Source organism: Macaca thibetana, chromosome 9, assembly GCF_024542745.1.
Source record: "Macaca thibetana thibetana isolate TM-01 chromosome 9, ASM2454274v1, whole genome shotgun sequence".
Classification (NCBI taxonomy): domain Eukaryota; kingdom Metazoa; phylum Chordata; class Mammalia; order Primates; family Cercopithecidae; genus Macaca; species Macaca thibetana.
Window position 1 is genome coordinate 642939 of NC_065586.1, and position 14449 is coordinate 657387.

General features: G+C 39.5%; 2 protein-coding genes across 4 annotated transcripts in view; both read right to left on the minus strand.

Moving 5' to 3' along the window:
• Positions 1-14449, minus strand: part of DIP2C (disco interacting protein 2 homolog C) — an 840898-nt gene that overhangs the window by 384955 nt on the left and 441494 nt on the right. The window lies entirely within an intron of this gene.
• The window catches only part of LARP4B (La ribonucleoprotein 4B), a 125685-nt gene that overhangs the window by 79885 nt on the left and 31351 nt on the right, over positions 1-14449 (minus strand). The gene's annotated exons all lie outside the window — the stretch shown is intronic.

Sequence of the window (14449 nt, forward strand, 5' to 3'; positions counted from 1 at the left end):
CAGCACAAAAACACAAATACTGCATGATCTCACTCATATGTGAAAGCTACTATCTTAAAAAGTCAAATACATAGAAACAGAGAATAAAATGGTGACTACTGCCAGGCACAGTGGCTTAAGCCCATAATCTGGGAAGCCGAGGCAGGCAGATCACCTGAGCTCAGGAGTTCGAGACCTGCCTCACCAACATGGAGAAACTCCGTCTCCACTAAAAATACAAAATTAGCTGGGCGTGGTGGTGCATGCCTGTAATCCCAACCACTCGGGAGGCTGAGGCAGAAGAATCACTGGAAATCAGGAGGCAGGGGTTGCGGTGAGCTGAGACAGTGCCATTGCACTCCAGTCTGGGCAACAAGAGTGAAACTCCGTCTCACAAAAACAAAACAAAAAATGGTGACTACCAGGGGGCTAGCAAGTAGGGAGGAAATGAAGAGATCCGTGTCATGGGTACCAAGTTACAGATATTTTGGCTGAGTAAGTCTGGAGATCTAATGTACAACACGAGGCCTGCAGCTGTAATACTGTATTGTACACCAGAAACTTGCTGAGAGTATAGTCTAGGTGCTTTTAGCAATACAAAAGAAGGGTAAAATTACATGAAGTAATGGCTATATTAATGGGCTGGACTCTAGTAACCATTTCACTACGTATATCAAAACACCTCATGTACACACAATTAAAAAAAAAAAAGGTCAGTTGTGGTGGCTCACACCTATAAATCCCAGCACTTTGGGAGGCCAAGGCAGGTGGATCACCTGAGGCCAGGAGCTTGAGACCAGCCTGGCCAACATGGCGAAACCCCATCTCTACTAAAAATACAAAAATGAGCTGGGCCTGGTGGCCATGCCTGTAGTCCCAGCTACCCGGGAGGCTGAGACACTAAATTGTTTGGATCTGAGAGAGGCAGAGGTTGCAGTGAGCTGAGATGACACCACGGCACTCCAGCCTGGGTGACAGAGCAAGACTGTCTCAAAACACACACACACACCACACACACACACACACACACACACACACCCCCACCACGGCACTCCAGCCTGGGTGACAGAGCAAGATTGTCTCAAAACACACACACACCACACACACACACACACACACACACACAGAAAATTACAAAGTTAATAGGACTCCAGAAATAAAAACAGTTGTTGATGAATGCTAAATTTAGATATATTTAAGTGTCCTCACTTAACATCATCAATAGGTTCTTGGAAACTGACTTCAAGTGAAAGGATGTATAGCAAAATCAATTGTACCACAGGCACAAACAAGTGTTAAGTTCCTACAGCATACTTCCAGTCACAAAAATACCACCAAACTTCTAAATAAAGACCCAAAACTCCTTCTAACATTTTCAAATGGCAATAAATATGAGCCACACACATTTTTAAAAGATTAACAAGAAAGACAATTATGTACCTAATTTCTGGTGAGTCAGAAAGTGACAGTGGTCACAGTGGTGATGTAACCACCACTGGATTTAACCAACCAAGGAATAAATGCTTGCAAAGTGAAAACTGTAAAAATATTATGGCAGGGCGCAGTGGCTCACGCTTGTAATCCCGCACTTTGGGAGGCTAAGGCAAGCAGAATGCTTGAGCCCGAGTTGGAGACCAGCATGGGCAACAGGGCGACACCCATCTCCACACAAAATACAACAATTAGCCGGGTGTGGTGGCATGTGCCTGTAGTACCAGCTCCTTGGGAGGCTGGGATAGGAGGACCACCCAAGCCCAGGAGGTGGAGGTTGCAGTAAGCTGAGATGGCACCACTGCACTCCATCCTGGGAGACAGAACAAGATTCTGTCTCAAAAAATAAAAATATAAAAAGAATATTTGTACCACCAAGCAGTTAAAAAACAAACTAATGATGACAAATAAGGCAGGCTCGCTGAGCACTTTATTCGTTGTACATTTATATTATTATAGTAGACTTTATGAATTTTTGTTTCACAATAATTTATATTCATTCATTTCCCAACCTGCTAATTCCAGTTCAGGATGATAGGTGGCCAGAGCCTATCCCAGCAGCTCAAGGAGCAAGGTGGGAACCAGCCCCAACAGGACACTATCCCATCACAGGGCCACTCACACACATACCCACACTCACTCACTCAGACTGGGACCAGGCAGACACGCATATCCACCTAACATGCACACCGTTGGGATGTGGGAGGAAACTAGAATACCCATAAAAAAAACACATAGACATGCAGAGAACATGCAAACTCCACACAGACAGTAGTCCTGGCTAGGAATTGACTTCTTTCTCATAATGTTGAAATGACACTGAAAGAAATGATGTTTTTTGAAGTGGTTCTTCATGAAGCATTTACTCAATCCAATGTCTAGACACTAAACTTCACATATAACATCTCACTCAATTTTTCCAAACAACGTAAGAAGTAACTGGATCACCACCACTTTGGGAGGCTGAGGCGGGCAGATCACCTGAGGTCAGGAGTTCAAGACCAGCCTAGCCAAACTGGTGAAACCCCATCTCTACTAAAAATTAGCCAGGCGTGGTGGCAGGTGCCTGTAATCCCAGCTACCCAGAAGGCTGAGGCAGGAGAATCACTTGAACCCAGGAGGCAGAGGTTGCAGCGAGCCGAGATCACCCCTAAGCATACTCTAGCCTAAGTGACAGAGTGAAACTCTGTCTCAAAAGGATCAGAAGGGATAACTGTAGCAATCCCGTATCCTGAGGATTCCTAGACATCCCTGACTTCAAGGCATTTCTTTTCACTGCAAGCTACACTGCTTCCCAAACAAGACAAATATTTTTATTTAACCCAGGTATCTTTTTAGATACATCTGAAAACATACATCAGACTGTCAGAAAAAAATACCTTTAAAAGTGTACGTATTTTTGTCTTACTAAGTAGCCATACAGGTTTTTCAAGATATAGTGGAGCTCCCTATTCACCATAATCTGCTTGTGATAAATTCTCAAAAACCTTGTTAATGAAATAATCTGATGATCAAAGGCAATCTCATCCAATTGTGTAAACTGTATCATCAATCACAAAAACATCTAAATGCTATCAAACAGAGCTGGAAATGTAAGCTAGCACAGAAAATATGTTTGAAATAAATGTTTCACAGAGGTTGCTGTTTTCCAAAATATGGGACGTATGACAATGTTACATTTTAACAGATGTACCTTCATTTTAATGTATATTATCTTCTTTTTATGTCTGTGCAGTACCAACCTCTTTATTAAACCAAGAAAAGAGTGAATCAATTTAAAGAAATATATTAAGTACTAGTATAAATGCTATCAGGACTCAAAACGATCTTGAAAACAAAATGTGAGTAACTAAATTTTAGAAGACACAGATTTCAGGAACATCTGGACTGAGATTCTAGGTCCTTGGCTCTCAGGCCTCAGACGCACTGAAGAATCCTTGGAACACACTGTGATTTTGCAATTTTGTAGTTCAACTTTTTATTGTTATTTTTATTTTTTTTTTTAACTATGCAGATGATTCTGAAAAACTTGAGCAAATACTTCTAGGTGATGTTGAAGTAACACACAGGGGGAGTAGCTCCCACTCCCTGAGGTGGTTTTCTACAAAAGAACAGATGGATTCCATTGCAAAAGAAACCTATATGTCATTAAACATCCATTCTCACACAACCACGAAATCCAGAAAGTAAAGACGTATTAATAGCTTAGCAATCCAATGGGCAAGTCATGGAAGGTGCTGTAGAGGCTTTTACCAACATTAACTTCCAGATTTTTAAGATTCTTATGATAGCCAAAAGGAAAAATAAAAAACAATTAAAATAACACTTTAATACTTGTATTTTTTTTAGACAATCGGAATTTACATACCTCCTGATGGAAATACCAACAATACCATATATGAAGTGGTCTTGCAAAAAAAAAACAACAACAAAAATCAAAATGTTACCATGACCCTAAATCTTATTACAAACTAACCGCAAATACAAAAGCCAGGGAACCACCAAGGGATTCCAGGCAGTGGGAAGTTTCTGAACAACTGGCTTCTTCAACACAAAAAGGGACGTAAGACACACGCTGGTCAGTCAGACTATGGCTTTACTTGGATAAAGGGAACAAACCAACTACTAAAAAAGAAAAAAGATAATCAGAGAAATAACAGTAACAGGACAACTGAAAATACTAAAAAATGAGTCTATTTTCTTAGATGTGATAATGATGTTGTGGTTATGTTTAACAAAAAGGAAACCCTGTCTTTTAGAGATGTGTATTGAAATATTTACAGGGAAAATAATACAATGTGTGAAATTTCCCTCCAAGTACTATGTGGGGCAGAGACCCAGAGGTTCATCGTTACTCTTCCACCTGAGAGAAGGACGTTCACTATACTACTCTACCTTTGTACATTGGAAATTTTCTATAGTAAAAGGTTAAAAAAGTAACCACGCCACGGTCTCAGCACAACACAGTGATCCTGATTTGAACACTCTGCATCCTATCTATTAAAAAAAGTAAACTTTACACCAATGTATCTCTTAATTACTAATCTGATAGTTTTTCAAAAAAGGCTTATAAAGTTTTCCAACAGAAGGGATTACTGATAGTCACCTCATTTAAAGAGTTAATAATGTATCATTTTAATGCTTTTTAAACTTACCTAACGTGTGAACCTAGAATGAGATTTAAAGAATGATACAAGCATTGACAACTGTTTCAATAAATAACAAATTTTTTTGTTACTGGTTCAAGAGACCTAAAATATTTTGAGACTTAAAATATATCAATTATTGCCTCCTGGCATGGCCAAAAAGCAGATCTCTAGATTGTAAAGGGAAAAATTCAAGGGAAGAAAAGAATCCTCCAGCCAAAGCAAAGTATTTCCACGCAACAGACCAAGGAGTTAAAGGCAGGCTCCACACTTGCCAGAGACTTACACCTCTCGCAGGCCTTACTGAATTGGACAGGAGGATTTTATTTAACGTCTCTTTATTTAAAAAGCAGAGAGGATAAGTATGTTCTCCCTTCCTATCTGTGGCCTCTATGCTAGTAACATATTTTTAACCTCATCTGTCAAAGCTACAGTCTAAAAAAGAAGTTTTATCAACTTGTTCAACACTTGGGATAACATAACTCTCTTAATTCAGTTTGTAAAAATTTCTTTTCATATACACCAGAAATGTTTGTTGCATGATTAAACAGTCATTATGGTCTTTCTAGACACACAAGGCAATCTTAAAAATATAACACCATCTCAAATAAACAACTATATGTCAGGTAGGTGACATAATGATTTAGAGAAAAATTATTAATTTTGTTTTGTTTTGTTTTTTTGAGACAGAGTCTCCCTCTGTCGCCCAGGCTGGAGTGCAGTAGTAGGATCTGGACTCACTGCAAGCTCCGCCTCCTGGGTTCACGCCATTCTCCTGCCTCAGCCCCCCGAGTAGCTGGGACTACAGGTGCCAGCCACCACACCCAGCTAATTTTTTGTTTTTGTTTGTTTGTTTGTTTGTTTTTGAGAGGGAGTCTTGCTCTATCGCCCAGGCTGGAGTGCAGTGGCGCGATCTCGGCTCACTGCAAGCTCCGCCTCCCGGGTTCACGCCATTCTCCTGCCTCAGCCTCCTGAGTAGCTGGGACTACAGGTGCCCACCACTGCGCCCGGCTAATTTTTTGTATTTTTAGTATAGACGGGGTTTCACCGTGGTCTCGATCTCCTGACCTTGTGATCCGCCCGCCTCGGCCTCCCAAAGTGCTGGGATTACAGGCGTGAGCCACCGTGCCCGGCATTTTTTGTATTTTTAGTAGAGACAGGGTTTCACCGTGTTAGCCAGGATGGTCTCGATCTCCTGACCTCGTGATCTGCCCACCTTGGCCTCCCAAAGTTCTGCGATTACAGGCATGAGCCACCACACCCGGCCAAATTATTGTTAATTTAAAGGACAGCTATTTACACACAAAATCCTACAAATTCACCAAGGAAAAAAAAAAAATTCTTTTTTTTTTTTTGAGACAGTCTTGCTCTGTCGCCCAGGCTGGAGTGCAATGGCACAATCTCGGCTCACTGAAACCTCTGCTTCCCGAGCTCAAGCAATTCTCGTGCCTCAGCCTCCTGAATAGCTGGGATTACAGGTGTGCAACACCACAGCTGGCTTTTTTTTTCCCCCCAGTAGAAACAGGATTTTGTCATGTTGATTAGGCTGGTCTTGAACTCCTGACCTCATGTGATCCACCCACCTTAGCCTCCCAAAGTGCTGGGATTACAGGAGTGAGCCACCGTGCCCGGCCACACCAAGAAATCTTAAAATGTACTCAGTAGGCTTGTTTTTTGAGGTAAATGTTGGTATTATTATTTTGAAGCTATTTTATTTTACATATTGTATATATACATGCCTACACATATTCACACTGAACAGGATAAAGTTGATACGAATTTCCTTAATGTTAGGTACACAGATTTTCAACATCAAAGGAGATATGAATACAAAATTAAAGAAGCTAAGTAAACTCCACATGGTCATTTTTTAAAATTGGAAGTGTGACTTTTTAAACTACAGTACAGGCTTCCTCTGCAATACACCACTGTTACCACTGATTTCCTTTTTCTAGTCTGGACTCTGATCTTGGACCTCACGGTGTACGTAGCTGTCCTTCCATGGAGTCTCCTTTAAGCCACCACAGTTCCTCAGTCTTGCCTTATTCATCGACACTTTTCCAGAGTACTAGTTAATTACTTTGTAGAATGTTCCTCAATTTGAGATGAGCCTGGGACATCTTACCATGAAGCAGGAAGCCATGAAGACAACTGGTCCCATCAGGAAGACACAGAGGCCACAGCAAAGTAAGGGAGGGATTCCCAATAGCCATGCATGGGACCACATCAGGGATCAGGAAGAATGAACGGAAAACAAGTCGGCAGCAATCATGAGAGCTATCACCACCACCACACTGCTCGCCTTGGGATTGCAGGACACCCACTCATTATTCCCAAGATCACTAAAGAACAACAATTCTTTCAAGCTGCTGTTCCTGGATGAACTGCATTTCCGAATAAACAAAAAGCTGATCAGAGCAAGAACCACAGTCAATGGGGAGTGAACGACAGGATCAGAAAAATCAAAATATCCCAATACCTAATACAATAATGAAGTCAATAATCATTGATGTCTGCTAAAATTATCAAGTGAAGAACTGATGGGAGGTTTCCAAATGGTTAAGTGAGACACTGAATGAAGCCATTTTTCAGTATCATTAAAACTGGGCCTCTAGGCATTATATTTTTGACGTGATCAAAGGCTACCATCCACAAAGTACTCATGCCAAAAAAGAGCCTTAATCACACCTCTAGATCTTACTCCCAGTTTAAAGGGAATTCTAGGGAAATACATGTTAAATCACAGCAGCACAAAGCCATCATCTAAATCCAAAACGTGGGCAAGAGAGACGACCTCATTTCTATAGCAAATAAAAGACATTTAAAAGGAGAGCTATTTTTATTGCCACAGAATTGAAAAGCCTTAACCAAAATAATCCAATGTGATGTAAGAACTGTGTTTGGATTCTGAGTCAAATAATTAGGTTTAAAATAACATTTTTGACATAGAAAAACTTGAAGGTTGCCTAGGTAATAAAGACATGATAAAATTACTATTAATTTTATTGAGTTTCAATCACAGTATTGTTATATTTATTATAAAAGATCTTGTTTATAAGAGCTAGAAACTAAAAGACTCATGAATAAAGATATACATCTGGAATTTGCTTTAGAATATGTTTTTTTTTTAAGAATATATATTTTTTTAAGTTTAAGGGGCAAGAAGAAACAAAAACATATGAATGGCAGCAAGCTGATGGTAGCTAAAGCTAGATGACTGGTTAATTGAGGATCACTATAGTATCCTCTTTACTTCTATGTGTTCAAAACTGTCCACAATAGGCCAGGCGCGGTGGCTCACACCTATAATCCCAGCACTCTGGGAGGCCAAGGCGGGCGGACTGCCTGAGCTCAGGAGGTGGTGACCAGCCTCGGCAACACAGTGAAACCCCATCTCTACTAAAATACAAAAAATTAGCCGTGCATGGCGGCGTGCGCGTGTAGTCCCGGCTACTCGGGAGGCTAAGGCAGGAGAACTGCTTGAATCTGGGAGGCCGAGGTTGCAGTGAGCCGAGATCACACCACTCTACTCCAGCCTGAGCAACAGAGCAAGACTCTGTCTCAAAAAACAACATAACATAACATAACATAACATAACATAACATAACATAACATAAAATATAAAATTGTCCACAATAATAAGTAAAAGAAAATCCAACTTGGATATATTATCAGTACAGACTTCATATGCTTATTTCTATTTAAAATTTGTATTAATGAAATAATATTAAATGTGTAAACAAATTTATTAACAATGTTCACAGCAGCTTAGCAAAAAAAAAGGTGGAAATAACACAGAAAGTAGGCTCATGCCTGTAATCCCAACCCTTTGGGAGACCATGGTAGGGAGATCACATGAAGTCAGGAGTTCAAGACCAGCCTGCCCAAGCAGGCTGGTGAAACCCTGTCTCTACTAAAATAAATACAAAAATTCCCAGCTACTCGGGAGGCTGAAGCACAAGAACCACTTGAACCGAGGAGGTGGAGACTGCAGTGAGCTGAGAGCACACCACTATACTCCAGTTTGGGCAACAGAGCAACCTCCACCTCAAAAAAACAAAAACTAATGTAGTATGTTACAATTACTTAAAATAGTCACAAAAACTGCATAAAGATTTTTTAAAAAGACAAAACTGTAGATACTAAAGTTGCAATATGTTTATAAAAATTCACACAACAAACTTTGTAAGTACTTAAAAACAAGAAACTAGAAGAAAATATACCAAAAGACTAACAATGTGTGATTAAGTTTTTTACTTCGTTTCATCTCCCAGAGTCTCAGTTTTTTAAATAACGTATTATTTTTATTACACATCTTAATAAAACATCCAGCTTGCTGATTCCACCAGTTGCTGAGTCCAAGGTCCCCTGTCATCTTTCCTACAGAAAGGGCACTGCTGCCCATGCAGGAGAAGCATCTAAGTCGCTTTGCTGTTGTTTCTCAATACAGATTAATCAAGTGCAATTCCGTGAGCAAATTTTCTTGTGAAACTACACTGTTCAGTCCTGTTCACTAAGACAATGGTTCTCAATGTGTGGTGTAGGCATAGTCCAGAGACCCAGAAACCCTTCCAGTGGGGCCACAAAGTCAAACCATTCTCAAAATAATGCAAAGATGTTCTTTGCTTTTTTCGCTCTCATTCTCTGGACAAAACCACAGTGGAGTTTTGGTATAGCATCAAAGAACATTCAAAGAATACCCAATATTCATTTGTATGAAATGACTACTAAAATAATGAAATAAATTACCTGAGGCCAGATTTCCTTCACACACTTCAACCAAAATAACACAGTACTAAGAGATGAAATGCAAAAGCAGTAAGAATCCAGCCAAAATTCTATTAAGTCAGACATTAAAGAGATTTACAAAGCATGAAAAGCCAATGCCACTCTTACCACTGAATTATTTTTTGTTTTGGGAAATACTGCTACCTTTCATAAACAATGTTATTTATATTACCTAATGGGTTTGTTATTATTAAAAATGTATATTTCTAATATTAATTGATTCTTGATACCTAACATAGTAAATACAGATAGACATAAACCATACATGGAGACAAACCATATAATAAACTCAAGCTTTTAGACATCTTCAGTAATGTTTAACAGCATAAAGAGGTCCTTAGACCAAAAGCTTGAGAATCACTCCACTAATACAAACCCTTAAAACCTAGTTCTCAAGGACAGATGCCCATGTTCATGGATGGAAAGACATACCATGTTTAAGGATGGGAAGACATGGTATTTTTAGAATGCCAACAATTCCCAAATTAAGCTACAGATTCAATATAATCCCTATCAAAATTCACTTTTTTGATAAATATTATTTATTTATTTATTTATTTTTGCAGAAATTGCTGAGCTGATCCTAAAATTCCTATGGAAATGCAAGGGACCCAGAATAGCCAAAGCAATCTTGAGAAAGACTAAAAGTGAACGACTCACACACTTCCTAATTTCAAATCTTACTACAAAGCTACAGTAATCAAACCAGCATGGTACTAGCATAGACCAGACACATAGATCAATCAATACAATAGAAACAAGAGTCCAGAAGAAACCCTTACCTTTATAGACAACTGATTTTCCACAAAGGTGTCAAGACCAGTTGAGGGGAAAAGAACAATCTTGTCAACAAATGGTGCTGGGACAACTAAACGTCAACATGAAAATAATGAAGCTGGGCTCCTACCTCAACATACACAAAAATTAAGGCAAAATGAACCAAAGAAGTAAATGTAAAAGCTAAAACAATACGACTTGGAAGGAAACAGCAGTAAATCTTCATAAACTTGTATTAGGTAATGGTTTATTAATTATGACACTAAAAGCATAAACAGCAAGAAAAAAATACACTGGATTTCATCAAAATGAAAAACTTTTGCCCTTCAAATCACACTATCAAGAAAGTGAAAAGATAACACAAAGAATGGGAAAAAAACATTTGCAAATCATATATCCAATAAGGGACATACATCTAGAATATATAAACAATTCCTAAAACTCAACAATGAGACAAATAACCCAACTTAAAAATTGGCAAATGAGAGCTGGGTGCAGTGGCTCACGCCTGTAATCGCAGCACTTTCAGAGGCCAAGGCAGTCAGATTACTTGAGGTCAGGAGTTCAAGACCAGCCTGGTCAACACAGTGAGACCCGGTCTCTACTAAAAATACAAAAATTAGCCAGGCATGGTAGTGGGTGCCTGTAATCCCAGCTACTTGGGAGGCTGAGGCAGGAGAATCACTTGAACCTGGGAGGCGGAGGTTGCAGTATGCCAAAATCATGCCACTGCACTCCAGCCTGGGCGGCAAAGCGAGGCTCCATCTCAAAAAAAAAAAAAAAAAAAAAAAAAAAATTGGCACATGATCCAAATGAACATTTTCCCAAAGATATAAAAATGGCCAGCAAGCACATGAAAAGATCTTCCATAACATTCGTCATGAGGGAAATACAAATCAAAACACAAAATATCGCTTTGAAATGAAATTAAATAAAATGGAGTAAATACAGAAAATTAAAATAAAAATACCACTTGGCATCCACTTGGATGACTATTATCAGAAAGATAGGTAATAGCAAGTGTGGCAAGTACATACAGAAACTACAGTCTTCACACACTGCCGGTACAAATGTAAAACAGAGCAGCCACCAGGGGAAGAAGTCTGGCAGTTTCTCAGTATGTTAAACACAAAGTTACCACACGACCAGTCATCCTACTCCTAGGGATATATCCCAGATAACTGAAAGCATGTATCTGCCTGAAAACCTGTATGTGAATTTTCAAAGCAACATTATTCATAATAGCCGAAAAGTAGAAACAACCCAAGTAATAAACCACTAGGTTAAGAGCCTCCCTTTGGTGCATGTGTCTGGCATAACTCATCGGATTTTCCAATAATAGCAAAAATCATAATTTCAGAACTTGATAATTTCTAAGAAAATCAAAATAAAGAGGCATTTCCTAAACAGCGTGAAATTCTTTTTTGGTACGAAAGGGTAATGTGGAAACACAAATTACTTGTCTCTGAATCAGAAACCTGGAAAGAAAAAGAAAGAGTTTGGTAAGGATTTGGTAAGCATTATTCTAAGTGCTTTCTCCACATGTTACCAAATCGACTTAATTCTGTTAATTAGGTTCCATGCCTATTTAGCAGAGCAAGAAACTAAGATCGGGGATAACTCAAAGTCACAAAGCTAGTAAGTTCAGTGAGGCTATATCAATGCACACATAATTTTGCTATTCAACTATGCATGCTTGGAGATCATTTAAGTGCTATAGGCAATTCACTCTATCAATCCCTGCGTGTGGGTGCATGTTCCACCCTAACACGACCTCAGAGAAGTGCACCTACAGTTTCCCTAGCTCGTCTTCATTCCTTCTTCCCTTTTACGGTAATAATCACTGCACCAATGTACAGATCATGATTTTAGTATGTAAAGATAAGCATCTTTTTTCTTACAATATGGTACTTAAATATAAGCCAAATACTTATCTTTTTATACATCAAAAACAGTGATTTGATTTAATGCCAGAATAAAACTGGTATTGGATCAATTACATCAGTGATAACATTAAATATATTGTACCTTACACGGGGATCTTCAAGCATATGGATAATTTTTGCATTATGGGTTGACCTTAGAATAGACATTTCCCATGAGAGTGCACTGTATGGGAGCCAAATATAAAACCTCTCTCCTGAATCTAAAAACAGTATTCTGAAGTCAGGAACTCCCTACTTACAACAGATTACTCCCTGTTCTACCTGCCGTGTTCTGCACATTCTATTCCCTTTTCTTGGAACACAGGTGTCCCTGTGCCCTGTGTTCTTATCTACAGCACACAGTGATACTGAGAACAGGACAGAAATACATATCCTACCAATGATATATTACAACTTACCTTGATGATCTTCCTTTTGTTAGAAACATTCAAATACATGCAGTTTTACTACGGTGTTGTCTAAGTACTCCATTTCTTTGTTTGTAAAGTTTGCTAAGTTATCTTCTAACTCTAATTGTCTATGATTAGGAGCAATGAGTTAAGGGATGGCACATGAGCAGAGATGGACAGCACAAGATGCTCCTAGACAGACATGTGTTCCAAGAATTCCAATATAATTAAGACCGTTTTACAAAAATTAGTAATATTCAACTAGATAAGTAAATAGAAATTTACCTAAATAAGGAAAAAGGGCTGTTAAGAACTTTAGAGATTGCCTTAATTACGTACTATATAATCTCCTTGGGAATCAATTAGAAAAAGTCAAAATGTGTTACTTTCAATGTCCAAACATAATTTGTAGAAAACAGTTTACCATCCAGACTTTGATCCCTTTAAAGCTACATAAATTGATCAGGAAAAAAAAAAAAGATCACAGAAGCTAAATCAAATCATTAAAAGCACAGCACAATCATGGCTGGGCACAGTGGCTCACGCCTATAATTCCAGCACTTTGAGAGGCCAAGGCGGGTGGATCATCTGAAGTCAGGAGTTTGAGACAAGCCTTGCTAACATGATGAAACCCCAAAATACAAAACTTAACCATGAATGGTGGCATGAGCCTGTAATCTCAGCTAATGGGGAGGCTGAGGCAGGAGAATTGCTTGAACCTGGGAGGAAGAGGTTGCAGTGAGCCAAGATCGCGCCATCGCGTTCCAGCCTGGGCAACAAGAGCAAAACTCGGTCTCAAAAATAAAAAATAAACATAATAAAAAGCACAGTCATAGCATTCTAGGATCAGAAAGAAGAATGTCTTTTTTTTTTTTTTTTTTTTTTTTTTTTTTTTTTTGGTAGGGTCTCACTTTTTCACCCATGCTGGAGTGCAGTGGCCCAATCTCAGTTCATTGCAGCCTCGGCCTTCTGGGTCCAAGTGATCCTCCTGCTTCAGCTCCCCAGGTAGCTGAAACTACAGAAGCATGCCACAAAGCCTGGCTAAAAAAGGATATATTTCCTTTTTTTTTTTTTTGAGAAGGAGTCTCACTGTGTTGCCCAGGCTGGAGTGCAGTGGCACAATCTCGGCTCACTGCAACCCCTGCCTCCCGGGTTCAAGCAATTCTCCTGCCTCAGCCTCCTGAGTAGCTGGGACTACAGGCGCGCACTACCGTGCCTGTCTAATTTTTGTATTTTTACAGAGATGGTGTTTCACCACACTGGCCAGGCTGGTCTCGAACTCCTGAACTTGTGATCCGCCCGCCTCAGTCTCCCAAAATGCTGGGATTACAGGTGTGAGCCACCAGCACCTGGCCTCTTTTTTTTTTTTTTTTTGCAGGCTGGAATCTCAGCTAACTGCAACCTCCGCCTCCTGGGTTCAAGCAATTCTCCTGCCTCAGTCTCACAAGTAGCTGGGATTACAGTGGGATTACAGGCTCCTGCCACCACGCCCAACTAATTTTTTGTATTGTTAGTAGAGACGCGGTTTCACCATGTTGGCCAGGCTGGTCTCAAACTCCTGGCCTCGTGATCTGCCTGCCTCGGCCTCCCAAAGTGCTGGGATTACAGAAGTGAGCCAACACGCCCAGCAGAAGGATATATTTCTTAATAGAAACTTTCATTATGATTTCCACATGTCCATATCTAAATAGAGAAGTGCAGAAAATAAAATATAATAGGAATTATAGTTCTTCACTCATCTGCCTTGTGCTGTTGGTTGGATGATATGGATATCTCACAGCTGCCAGCACCACTCTGTAATATTTGAAATGCATTCTTATCTTACAACAGAATAATTTGAGAGCACCTTAGGCCAGATTATTCTGTTCCTTCCATGTACCTTATACAGATCATATACTCAAGTGAATCTGTAAGCTTGAATAGTGGGAACATT